Source organism: Clarias gariepinus, chromosome 5 (assembly GCF_024256425.1).
Source record: "Clarias gariepinus isolate MV-2021 ecotype Netherlands chromosome 5, CGAR_prim_01v2, whole genome shotgun sequence".
NCBI classification, from domain to species: Eukaryota; Metazoa; Chordata; class Actinopteri; order Siluriformes; family Clariidae; genus Clarias; species Clarias gariepinus.
The window spans coordinates 31,571,927-31,585,825 of NC_071104.1; the positions used below are offsets into that span (position 1 = coordinate 31,571,927).

General features: G+C 39.5%; 1 protein-coding gene across 2 annotated transcripts in view; it reads right to left on the reverse strand.

Moving 5' to 3' along the window:
* Positions 1–13,899, reverse strand: part of LOC128524159 (hyccin 2-like) — an 81,136-nt gene that overhangs the window by 36,235 nt on the left and 31,002 nt on the right. For both annotated transcript variants that reach the window (XM_053496555.1, XM_053496554.1), the window contains exon 2: positions 9,373–9,460. The gene's annotated coding sequence lies outside the window, so the exon portion shown is untranslated. The remainder of the gene's footprint in view (positions 1–9,372; positions 9,461–13,899) is intronic.

The window sequence follows — 13,899 nt, forward strand, 5'->3', positions numbered from 1 at the left end:
AGGACAGTCGAGCAACACACACACACACACACACAAACACAAACAAACACACACAAACACACCAAGCAGCCTAGTCTGTAAAATGGCGCAGGCTGCCGTGAATTAACTGCCTAAACCTTGGTACAAAAATGATGTGGTCTCTTGACGAACACTGACCTCCTCTTTGCACATTTGGATCGGGACATCCTCAACGCACAGAGAACGTGACGTACACTGACATGAGACGCTGATAAGTCTTGCTTTTCTGTAGCCACAGGACAGAACATGAATGCCTGTTAGCAGATAGATAACTCTCTAATTTTGACTGGGCGTCATGACAACAAAGTCAAACAGGAAAACTATTACGTTTAGCCTTAATCTTGTGATGGCCCCCTGCACTTGCTACGGATCCCCTACCACCCCAAACATGATCGCTATAAAAAATAAAGATTAAGTAATTGTTTGGTGTGTCACAGACATTCCTTAACACATGTAGGCGGAGTCATCACCGACTTTTACACCTTACCATGAGGTAATAATATAGTGTCATTTGATTACCAGGTTAGGAGGCGGATATAAACAGGCAGAGCCACAGGGAACCTCTACTTAAAACATAATTTTATATCTTTATTATGATCAAATATTACATAACTATTATAATGACCCCTAGTCATATTATCATCTGCTAATGCAATTATTTTCATGTATATCATGTATATTTTAACCTGTTTCATTTATAATAAAATTATTTTTATGTAATTTTTTAAAATTGTTATATATAAAGATACGAATAGATAAACATATTCATTTATAATCCTTGTTTTAGTTGAAAAAAAAATGGCATTACATATCAAACTCCTGCAAAAAAAATATGCACAAAAAAAGGCTGTTATAAAGTAAATAGCGATATTATGTACTGTAGGGGGACAATCCATGGCGAGGCACATTTTAGCGCTGTAACAATCTCCAAATAGACTAACAAATTACACTTTATTGATGAGTCATACACATTTTAATTTAAAGTAAGTAGGAAGCACACTTTATTACACTGTATCATTGCATTCCTAATACAGGGTGTGGGCGGACTTGCTGTCCTTGAGTCTGGACTTTGAGAAACCCTGTTGTACTCCAAGCTCTTGTGTTAAAGGAGAAAACGCTGCATGCTTTGTATCATACATGTTGATCAGGATACCATGATAACCGCCTTATCCTTATTAATAAAAAATATATATATCTTCAAATTTTCCTTTTATTTACACATAATCAGGCCTTTTAACCACCTCTTTAGTGTGGATGGGAAATCAGATACTATGTAAAAGCCCGTCCCCTGATTGTCACATGATCAGTCCCCTGAGTGTCACATGACTCCGGTTGAACACCACTAAGGGGTCAATTTCACTTTTGCTGTCAATGCTGTTTCAGTAACACTTCTAAAAATATCAACAAATGGTGATGCACTGATGACCTTGGCAAAGCATGAAGGACATTCTTAAGGACATGTCTTCGGGTCAATATAAGACCGCAACCTCATCATCACAATATTGGAATGTGACAAGTTGTTGTGTTGTCACTCTGACCCAGACTGCTGAGCCTATTATAACCAACATTGTCCTGGTCATGTACACGTCTCTTACCCACATTATACATTTTTACATGTTCCCTAATATTCGACTAATAATCTAAATAAGGATTTCAATCAGATTCAAGAAATATTATCCATTTAAATGTAGCCACTGATTTCTTTATCCATGCCTAACAACCTGACAAAAGTTGTAGAAGGTTAGAAGAAACTGGTCCTAATGTTCCACGCATATAGTTTATGTCTGTGAAGATTCTCAGTCATCCAGGTGAGATTATCTGGAAGTTGAGTCATGTCAACTAGATTTCTTAGTTTAGAAGTAAGAGAGCCAAACACAACGTAAAAAGAAAAACTTTATCATCCCGTATGTGGCTGGAGTGTCAGAAAAGCTAAAAAGGATTTTTGGAAACCAACACACTAAGACAGAGACTCGTCCACCCCAAAGACCGCACACCAGAACATAGGAAAAGCAATATAATATATGCTGTTTGATGCAATTAAGAGACAAATAGGGAGACAAAACAACTTTTACATCATAAAAGGATGTTTCAACACAAAAAGAGCAACACCTCAGGGCCGGAATCAGCAGTATACCTTCACCTGAAGGTATGATGAATTTTGGGCAGAGAGGATAAATGGAGTTAGCAGCCAGGTTGTCATGACAACGAAGTCAAACACAAAAAAGAAGCATCTATGTGCAGGTGGAAAGTCCTTCTCTTAACAGAGGTAGAGGTCTTCGACACAAACCGTCTCCTATTTTTCACGGTGCCCTTTCATCTATCCCAAGAAAGATCAAGACCTCTTCACCCGTCCACCAAGAAAGCCACACTTAAGGACTCCCCTTACACTTTCTAGTCGTTACACCTTAACGGCTCTCTAATCTATTGTTTTCCTAACAGCTCTCTCCCCACTACTCACTAATGACCTTCCCTCCTATTCTCACCTTCTCCATTGTTCATGTACCAAGCTGTTTCAGATAGAGGAGGACCTTTTGACCTTGGAGGACTTAAATACGAGCAACACCTTACCTTAGACTGAAGAAGCTAATTGAATGCAACTTGGATGAGTAGTGAAACGTTTCTTCTAAAATAAGAAGTCGTCCAGTTGACTTAACTTCTAGACAAATATAGTCAGTCAATCTAATTCCGCTAAACAAGTAGACTTTGGTCTGGGTATATATGCTTATAGACAAGTATAGACTGATTGAATACATTAAACGGTTATCTTTATATGGGGCTTTTATTTTTTTCAGAAATAGTAAATTGAGTACATGTCACAATGATGACAGTAAGCTTAAAAAAACCAGAGCTTGTGGGTAAAATCACATGCTCATAAAATGAATAATAGTTGGACTCAGAAATGCTCATGAGATCTGGCCTTTCAAATATACCTCTTTGATATTTTTAAACCTGTTTCAAGAAATGCAAGTTTTCTTTGCCAGAAGACTGAAAAGTAAGACAGTGCAAGGACTATTTCTTTGGTTTTTAAAACTCTAAGATACACTCACATATACAGGGTGATGTAATAACGCTTGCTATGATGGAAGCTAAAAATATGTTACATATATTGACGTATTTGTAATCGACTGCATTACATATTATGCTGGAAGTGAGCTTAACTCTTTTTTTCCATATCACTTGCTTTGAGGTCCCGAATGACGGTGACATGATACACATGCAATTTCGCGCTCTCATTTTTCTGACACCTCCCAATCTCCTGTGTGAAACGTCTCAGATTTTGTAGGCGACTGCTCACACAAAGTTGCACGTCATCGATTGTGTCCTGCTACGTTTTAAGAAGTGATCGATAATCCCGTCATTTCCAGTTTCGATACCATCTTCTGAATAACAGCCTTTAAGGAAATGTCAGGAACACCATATTTCTTCCTAAATTCAATTAAACTCTAATATTACTATTTATACTTAATAATATTACTGTACACCACCATACTCAAGAGAAGTTGATTGACTGAGTGGAGGGGGTAAGACCTGCCTACCTATTGGTCTAGCTCAGGGTCATTCTAGTGTGTGCGAAGCTCCATATATTAAGGAGCACATTGTATGTTGTTTCATTCAGACTTCGTCCTAGCGAGAGTTATTACAGAATATTCGGGGCCTCTTTCAAGTGAATCACCCTGTTTAGGAAAGGTGTTTAAATCAAACCAGGACTTCTGATTGTGCAGAATAACAGAACACATTTATGAGTGTAAAAACTTTATAACCTCCTGCTACAGTATAATGCACTTATTTCTGCGTTTTACTAGTGCTTGGATACCATCAAGGTAGAAAGTTCTCAGTTCTCACTGCCTGCTTTATGTCTGAAACGCTGGCCTCCCAAGAACACCTTTAATGGCCCAAACAAAAGAAAATTGCTTGGAGCGCCAGAACTGTGGCAAAAACTTCCTGCTGATTTCCTGTAATGTGTAAATGGTGTTCATGAACGATTGTGTGTACAGTTCCTACAAACAGATGCATCTCTTGCGTAAATTGGTGACAAGTTATCTTTCAATTTTCAAGGATCAGGCCTTCCATTCGCTGAATGTTCAGGGGAAACACTAAAGTGGCCTCCGACTCATCAGCCAAGATCATCATACATAGATGCTCGGCCTTCTTTAAAAGAATTGCACCATTTAAAACCACCATTCATCAATGTACTGTGCTTAAAGTCTTCTGTAAACATAAACCAGTTTTCATTCACAAACAATTTCATCACAAATCCTGGTTTGACTGGGACACCACTCATATATTAAACTATTATGTAGGGTGTCCAAGGCTTGGGCTCATAGAAAACGTATGATGTTCATTTGTGGTTGTTTAAGAAGCCTTGGTATGGGCTGATTAAAAACCCGTGACCTTCTGAACAAATTATATTGCACGTGCGCATGCATGACAGGTTTATTAATAGGCTGTCTCAAAAGGTGCTATTTTTTTCTTGCGGTTTGTGGATGGTGTGTCAGCATGACTGAATATACCAAGGTCAGATGTGATAGCACTCCTAGACACAAGCGTCAATAGGCCTCCTTTTCTTTTCATATCCACCGTAACCCTTTCCTCCTTCTTCTTCATCTTCTTTTTCCTCTACGTACTGCATATTAGGGATGGGATTTTTACTGAGCAGCATGTATCCGTGTCATCCTCCATAATTATTATATCTAAATAAACTTAGCAAATAATTCACTCCTTCCACATGGGATTAAAATGTGTAAATAGTTGAGAGTGCGCTCCCTGTAGGATCATAAAGAAATGGTGGTGTCTGAGACTGATCGACCAATTACCTGTCGATACAAGAATCGCCATACAAAAGAATCACGATTTAGTAATGATTCTTTTGTCTGGTGACTCTCATATTTTCTCGTATCTCTACTGCAAACACAAGACCTGCTGAGGTTGGTAAACCCTTTCTATAGTTCTGTAATGTACCATAAAAAGAGGACCTCTTTACAGTGTACTGTATGTACGGGGGTTGGACAATGAAACTGAAACGCTGGCCAATTTAGTGTTGGAGGTTTCATGGCTAAATTTGACCAGTCTGGTGGCCAATCTTTATTGATTGCTCTTACTGGTGAAATGTCCAAAGTGTGAAGGTTTAAGTAGTAGAGTAATAGCACAGTTGGTCGGATCTGTGACCAAGACAGCAAGTCTTTGTGATGTGTCAAGAGCTACGGTATCCAGGCTAAGGTCAGCACACCACCAAGAAAGACGAACCACATCCAACAGGAGTAACTGTGGATGCAAGTAGGAGCTGTCTAAAAGGGATGTCCGGGTTCTAACCCGGATTGTATCCAAAAAACATAAAACCACAGCTGCAAAAAAAAAAGTCACTGCAGAATTAAATGTGCACCTGAACTCTTCTGTTCGTTGGGAGCTCCACAGGGTCAATGTACAATACATGGCCGAGCTGCTATACTCAAACCTTTGGTCACTCGTGCCAATGCCAAACAACGGTTTCAATGGTGCCAGCAGTGAAAATCTTGGGCTGTGCACAATGTGAAACATTACTTGTGCTAGATGGGTCACTGTGTGACAAGGACTACCGACCCACTCTGGAGGACCACGTGCACCCAATGGTTCAAACATGGTTTTAAACCGATAACACTGAGTTTTCAGCCTCTTGTCAAGACGCCACGAATCCTAGGAAGTACACTCGACAGCTTTCTAGAAGTGGGAAATATGCATTTGACCATATTTGCATTGTCCTTAAACTAATTTATGCAGAAGAGGGTGGACAGCCTGTTCCCCAGAGTGTGTTTTGCCCTTTGGTGATCTAGCGTGAGGAGCACCTATGAACAGAAGTGAAAGTTGTTTCACGTGCCTCAGAGAAAACGTGTTAATGGTAACTTTGACAGTTGGCAAGATATAGGAAAAATGACCAAATTAGGTTTGGAGAAAATTGTGGGAAAAAGATAGCAGATATCATAATGATAGAGTAAATCTTTTTTTAATAAAAATACAATTTTAGATGCATCTACAACACATTATTGTGAACAAAACCACCCCTACCTGACAACAAATATATTTATAATATATTTTAAATAAATAAATAAATAAAATTATCAAAAATATGTTCAAAAATGATTTAAATATTGATTTCTTAGATTTTAAACTCACCTTAAAGTCATCATTCACAATAGAGGAAAAAAACGAAGAAAAAAAAGACCACCAAAAACTTAAATTACATATTGCGATTCTTTTGTGTGGCATTTGATGTATCGCCACATTGTCGGCAAAATAGATTTATATATATATTTAAACAAGGTGGTAAAATGTTGCTGTTTCTCTGTAATTCCTGTAAAATTCTTTCCCAAGTTTATAAGAATTGAGAAGTCTGAAAAAAAAATTAAAATCAGGATATTTATAAAATCATGATGCTTACAGAATCGCAATACAAATCAAATCGGCACTTAGGTATCATGATCATATTGTATTGGGTAATCCCTGATAAATCACTCCCCTACCGAATAGTACCACTATAACTAAACCTGAAAAAAAAAAAAAAAAAACTCACAAATAACACACTTCACTTAATTACTATTCTGCACCAAAGTGAAACAGTTCACATGCTGGGAAAAAACACTCTCTAAAACCTGGTATTTACTCTCTTTACACTGTAACTTCTTATTGAATCAGAAAGGATCGACACAAACACTCTAAACAACAGCAGCAGCCTTTTTTGCACTAAGTAACATTTTCCTGCTTTTTAACAATCGGAAAATGGATTGAATGGAAATCAATCAGACCTCATGCTCTGACAAAAGCAGGGTAGGGCATGGAAAGAGCTAGCTGATTTGAATATCTGGAAATATACGCGACTGCAGTGGGTAGTGGTGCAGGGATCAGACTGGAAGTTGTGTATGATACCAGTATATATCTTGGATGTGCGCTGTGCATTTCCAATAATATCAGTTCATATGCATTTAAACTAAACTAATCTTAGGCTGGTCTGTTATTAGCATTTTCCCTCCTCATGTCTTATACGATGCATCAAGTGATGATTTGAATGGAGAGATCTATTAGCTCAAGTTGACAGATGATGGCACAGCTGTGATGCTCCACCCTAATGCAAATGCGGGCTTCTCTTTCAAACGCAATCCTGCACTGACAATCCAAGCCTGTACTGTTTTGCTTTGATTACAATCTGTTTTATTTCACTCTTCCAAATCCCTGCTGTCAGTTTTACTTGTCTGATCTCTTCATTAGTTACTCAAGGGACGTCAAAGCACGATGCATAAATGACATTCAAAGCAACCATCTTATGGTGTTTTTGCTTTTTATCATATATAAGCTGGATTTTAAGAAAGTTAAACTAATCAACCTGATTTTAACCCAGTGTGTTATTTTGATTTGAAAGGTAATATAATTACCTGAGGTCCTGAGAATACACAGTTTTGCTTAAAAAATTGGTTTTAGCTTATAAACTCCCTTCTCGTAAAGTAATACAGAAATTAAAGTTCAAGTACTCCAATTTTATAATTTTGATATCTACACATTTGCAATTTATACAAACTTTCATAATTCTTTTGATTGTGTAAAGTTGCTTTACGACAATGACAATTGTTAAAAGCGCTATAGAAAAAAAAATTATTTAATTGAATTACGCTTATTTTAACATAACGACCCGAGGTATTTATTCCTCTAATTTTACTTTTCAATTATTTTCCCCGATCTCTAGTGTTAACGTGTATCATCATCAGTTCTGTTGCAAAAACAAACTACCACCACTGGGCCACTAGCATTCACCCTTTCAGGATGTAAAAAAACGGAAGTTCTGTGGTCCTAGCCTACGACTGATTTCTGTTTATCCGCACATAAATTATCTTATATGATCTTAACTAAATTATTTATAATCATTTACATACATGTCCAGTTTTGAGGCAGATGTGTAGGTATCAGATCTCAATATGGAAGCCCTAAGCCTCAAGTCCATATAAAGTGATAAAGTGCCTAAATGCAAGTTCATTTTAAAATATAAGTGAGTTGTTAACCATTTCCTGGCTTACTGTGAAACAGCATAAGCAATAAAACTTATATGTTAATACTCAACAATTTAGTTCAACTGATAGATTACTGATAGATTTTATTAATGTTTGCTGGCTAGCACGTTGCTCACACAATCTTTTGGGACTTTCATTTTTTTTCTACTCTAGCTTGAAGGCAATAACTGTCTGTCATTCTGTCCGTCCGCCCGCGTCTCCGTCTCGGCGTCCGTCCGTCCGCCCGCGTCTCCGTCTCGGCGTCCGTCCGTCCGCCCGCCCGCGTCTCCGTCTCGGCGTCCGTCCGCCCGTGTCTCCGTCTCGCCGTCCGTCCGCCCGTGTCTCCGTCTCGCCGTCCGTCCGCCCGTGTCTCCGTCTCGCCGTCCGTCCGCCCCTTGTCTCCGTCTCGCCGTCCGTCCGCCCGTGTCTCCGTCACGCCGTCCGTCCGCCCGTGTCTCCGTCACGCCGTCCGTCCGCCCGTGTCTCCGTCTCGCCGTCCGTCCGCCCGTGTCTCCGTCTCGCCGTCCGTCCGCCCGTGTCTCCGTCTCGCCGTCCGTCCGCCCGTGTCTCCGTCTCGCCGTCCGTCCGCCCGCGTCTCCGTCTCGGCGTCCGTCCGTCCGTCCGTGTCTCCGTCTCGGCGTCCGTCCGTGTCTCCGTCTCGGCGTCTGTCCGTCCGTCCGTGTCTCCGTCTCGGCATCTGTCCGTCTGTCCGTGTCTCAGTCTCGGCATCTGTCCGTCCGTGTCTGAGTCTCGGCATCTGTCCGTCCGTCCGTCCGTGTCTCAGTCTCGGCGTCCGTCCGTCCGTGTCTCCGTCTCGGCGTCCGTCCGTCCGCGTCTCCGTCTCGGCGTCTGTCCGTCCGTCCGTCCGTGTCTCAGTCTCGGCGTCCGTCCGTGTCTCAGTCTCGGCGTCCGTCCGTGTCTCAGTCTCGGCGTCCGTCCGTGTCTCAGTCTCGGCGTCCGTCCGTGTCTCAGTCTCGGCGTCCGTCCGTATGCCCGTGTCTCCGTCCATCTGCCTGTGTCTCCGTCTCGGCGTCCGTGCATCTGCCCGTGTCTCCGTCTCGTTGTCCATCTGCCTGTGTCTCCGTCTCGGCGTCCGTCTGGGTCTGTCAGTCTGCCCATGTCTCTGGGTCTGTCAGTCTGCCCATGTTTCTGTCTCTGCGTCTGTTTGTCTGCCCATGTCTCTGTCTGTCTGCATATCTGCCTGTGTCTATTGTCTAATTGTGTCCGTCCATCCATGTATTTTTATTTTGTAAAAGTGCTCTGTAATAAATAACCAGATCTGAAAGCTGTTAATTATCTTCTCCCATGTGTGGGATCGAAACCAAATCTAACTCTCCTTTATTACCTCACTCTCTCCCAATACTCAGATCGTCACTGCGTGAGGAGCTTGAACTTCCATGTAGCCGGACATCTGCTGCTCGCTCGCTGCTTACCTGTAGTGATGAAGACAAAAAAGACTGATCAGGTCAGGTGAAGGACAGAGCGCTGTTCAGTCACAACTCTGTAAATAATTTAAGTCCTAAGTCAGGGTGTGTGTTTGATTTTACACTAAATGGTGTGAGAAAGATTAACTGCTTGTTTTATTCCTAACAGTCAGACCAGAGTAAAGCAGATTTATCATTAGTTCTGTTATACAACACACAACACCTGTCAAAAAAGGGGAAGTGTGTGCACACAGTGGGATTTAGTCAGGACACTGTTCACTTCTCCTAATCTAAACTTCCAGTATAAATGGAAAAGTTGGCTTCTGGACAGATTATATTAGTATCTTTTAAAATTCCTCTCCAATGTGAGTGTAAAAATGTTGAACATTGACAAAACAAAACAAACAAACGAGAGGTAGACTGATAGACAGATACATAGCACTTAAAAAATAATAATATGTAAAGCATTATGATTACGCACAAATTTTCATCATCAAATTTAAAACTGAATCAACTGTTTCTAGTTTGGTAATCATAAAATACTGATGATATCACAATATCTTTATCATTTATGATTATATTGGCAGATACTCAAAATGTCCTGCTCTGTTTAGCACCAGTCCAATAAATATTACAGCAGACATGATCTGCATTATAAACACATTTGATATTTAAAAAATGTATCGATATACACTGCCAGTCCATGTGTTTAATCTAATCATGTCAGATGATGTATCCTAAAATCATTAAAAAAAACGTCACGCTGTTTCAGAAGAGTCAAATTATTGATGTACATCAAGCAATGAAAACATTGCTTTGTTTATTAGTGAAAGTAAGAACATTTAAACACGCATGATGTCACAAATACTCACAAGATTGAGACTAAACAGCTGTGTGGTCTTAAAAAAAGAAACCACCAAGATTTTTTATTCCACTTCCCTTATGTCATGGGTAGATTCCAGGCTACAATGCAGAGACTATCCAGGCTCAAACTGTAAAAGAGTGGTTCTAACCAACATAGAATCCTAACCTTAACTCCGCTGAAAGTCTCTGGGATGTTCTGGCAAGGACTTTACATAGTAGTTTCAGTCTCTCGGCATCAAAACAAGATCTCACCCAAAAATGAATGCAGTGCTGGCCAGAAATAATTCCATAGTGAATAAGCGCTGCAGTCAAAGCTAAATCTGATCAAATCAACTACATTTTTTTTTTGGCTGCGCAGTGCATATATTTAAATCTTTATTTACATTTATTCACTTAGCTGCCACCTTATAACTGATAGAGAAAGCAAATTTTAGTAAATTGGGGAGCAGATGGCAAACTGCCACTGTCCCAGTGTAAATCTTTGTAAGGTACATACCAGCATTGCACCACGGGAAAATTGTGCCAATTGCCGTTTTTTTTTTTTTCCCCCACAATGAAGTAAGCACGCTGACGGGTATGGTGTACGATGATCCCAAACACAATTCTACTAGCTTCACAGCTCTAGATTTTGGCTTGCGTTACGTTTAGACCACCCACAAAATCAAAACCAAAATAAACAAGGGAGACACAAGAGCTGGCACTAGGAGGCTGAATGTACAGGATAACCTTACATGTAGGTATATTTGTGTCTCACACACATACACCAAGAGAAAAATTCCACATATGATATGCAACCTGTGTAGAACCTCATGTACCAGGAATATGCCTGTGTGCGTGTCTATTTCCGGTGCTCTATGAACAAATTTCCAATGTTAACGTCTAGGTGTATGGTGAACACTCATTCCCTATTAATACATGCCTGATCTTTTCACATGTACATGTCAATTATCAACTAAAAGGTTGTAACTATTATGTTGTTAACCTCTACACTGCATTTGTATTCAATTACTTGGCTCACAAACACAGCACAAGGTTGCCATTTATTGTAAATTTTAGAAAATGTCACGCTAAAAAGCAAGTCGACTATGAAGGAGTCGTAACGTGACGAACTCTAGAGGACTGCCAAGAAAAAGCATGTGGATAATATAACTCTCAATGAGAATAGTGTGGCGTAATGATCTGGATATATTGCGTCCTGTTATGTTACCATGTATCATAATATTCTATGCATGGTTTGAGTACCTACAGTATTTTTAGCAATATACTGTAGCATGTAAGCACAGGCTCACTATATACTTCATTAACACAACTTCCACACCTGCTCTTTCATGCTATAAACCACTATAATCAGGTAGCAGGAGTACACTGCATAAAATCTTCCAGATCATGGTCAAGTTTCACACATCAAACATCCGCATGATTATCCTGTGACTCGGAATGTGGGGTGGTTGCTGGTGCCAGACAAGTTTCAGAAAGTGCTGATCTAGGATTTTCACACCACCAAAACAGTCTCTAGAGTTTATACACAATGGTGTGAAAAACAACAAGAAGAAAGAACATCCAGTGAGAGACAACCCTGCGGGTGAAGAATGTCTTTTTTTTTTTTTTGAAGATGCGGGTCAGAAGAAAATGGCCAGACTGGTGTTTGAACTGCAGTACTAATGTACTAACCACTCCTTACAACCATGGTGAGCTGAAAAGTATTTTAGAAAGCCCAACAGGTTGGTGGGCTACAACAAGAGAAGAACACTGTAGTTTCTCTCTTGGCGACAGATCGAACCATTTAAAACTGTTTGTGCAAATTATATTATTTAAAGTACAGGTGCAATGAAAAAGTATTTGTTCCCTTTTTTATTTTTTTTATTTTGCATATTTGTCACACTTGATTTAATGATTGCATGATTCAAACATGATTGCGATCATAAGGCAAATTTTAATATTACACAAAGATAACCTGAGTACATACAAAATGCAGTTTTTAAATGATGATTTCATTTACTAAGGGAAAAAAAAAGGTATCCAAACCTACCTGGCCCTACGTGAACAATTGATTGCTCTCACATTGTCCAAAAACATCTTGACTATCCACAAGCCTTTTCAGAAAATGTCCTGTAGACTGATTTCGTGACCTCATGCTCAAGCGCACTTGGGTTATGCAGCATGACAATGATACGAAATGCACCAACAAGTCCACTTCTGAATGGCTCAAAATAAATGAATAAATTAACAAAATCAAGGTTATGGAGTGGCTTAATCCAAGTCTGGACCTAAATCTTGCGGCATGACCCTAAACAGGCCATTCATGTTCGAAAACCCTGCTACGTGGCTAAAAGCAATTCTGCATAGAAAAGTGGGCCAAAATTCCTCTCCAGTGAAATGAAAAACTCAAAAACGCTTGATTGCAGTTATTGCTGCCAAGGTTTAGGGTTTAGACTACCTTGTCACAAATAAATAAATAAATAAATAGATCATTGTTCTCTTAATATCCACTGAACTGTGGAAAGTGGCAGTATATTATATTTTAAAAAAACAATGCTTCACCAGATTTTATAGCCATTGTTGATTTTTTTTTATCACCCATCATGATGACTTGCCCAGTCAGTTTGAATAAAAAATTAAACTAAGCTGGCTTAGAAATGGCATCTCTCCATAAACCACTGTATCTGCCTCCTATTCTCAGTGAGATCTGCAACATACAGTACAATAAGTAACAGCCACTTTTCCAGCCTGATTGTTCTTAAAAATAACACAGATGAATCCAGTCAACCGTATCGGAATAAAAACAAACAAGTAAAAGACATTTCTATTACCATATTAGCAGTAAAAGTGATTGTTATACCCTCCTAAGCACTCTTTCTTGCTTTTGAGGTCGTACTTTTCATTTCTTAAAAACAGCGAAGTCATCTGAAATGAGTCATGCACTGTTGAAAAGCTTTGCCTTTTTTTTCTCATAACAAGGAGACAAGAGCTTGCATTGAACACACTGCAATTAAAAACCCAAGTAAGGGAAAAGTGAACATCTGGCACCGATGTCTAATAAAGTGGGGAAAAAAAATTATTTGAGAAGTTTGCCTAATGGATTCTTGGCAGATGTTTCCGAAGCACTCCGGGTGCATTAATCTGGAGTCTGCAGTCATGTGGTCGAGCCATAATACAAGTATATTTCAAACAAGTTGTTGTTTTGGCTGGAAAAATGGCTTAGCTTTGTATTATGGTACAGTGCAAAATTTAATTAAATAACAGGAATTCAATTACAGTAGCTGGTCCTGGGTGTGAGCAGGCTAAAGGAAAGGGAATTAACTCGCGGTATCATCGCGAGGCCAATGTTGACCTGGTCCTGGTCTTGGATTGAATTAGATTTCCTGACAAGATTTTAATTTTACAATCATTTATACTCAAGTCTACAATTATCTGTGACACAGATTCTACAGTTAAACACAGGACACAACTTGTATTTTCCGAAAAGTTGCTAAATTAATGTAATATAAAATTAATTTATACTGAATGGCTTATTTCATGAGGTGGAATTTCTTGGTAGTGGTAGCTAAAACAGCTGTGGTTCTGATGTAATTAAAGGGAGACAA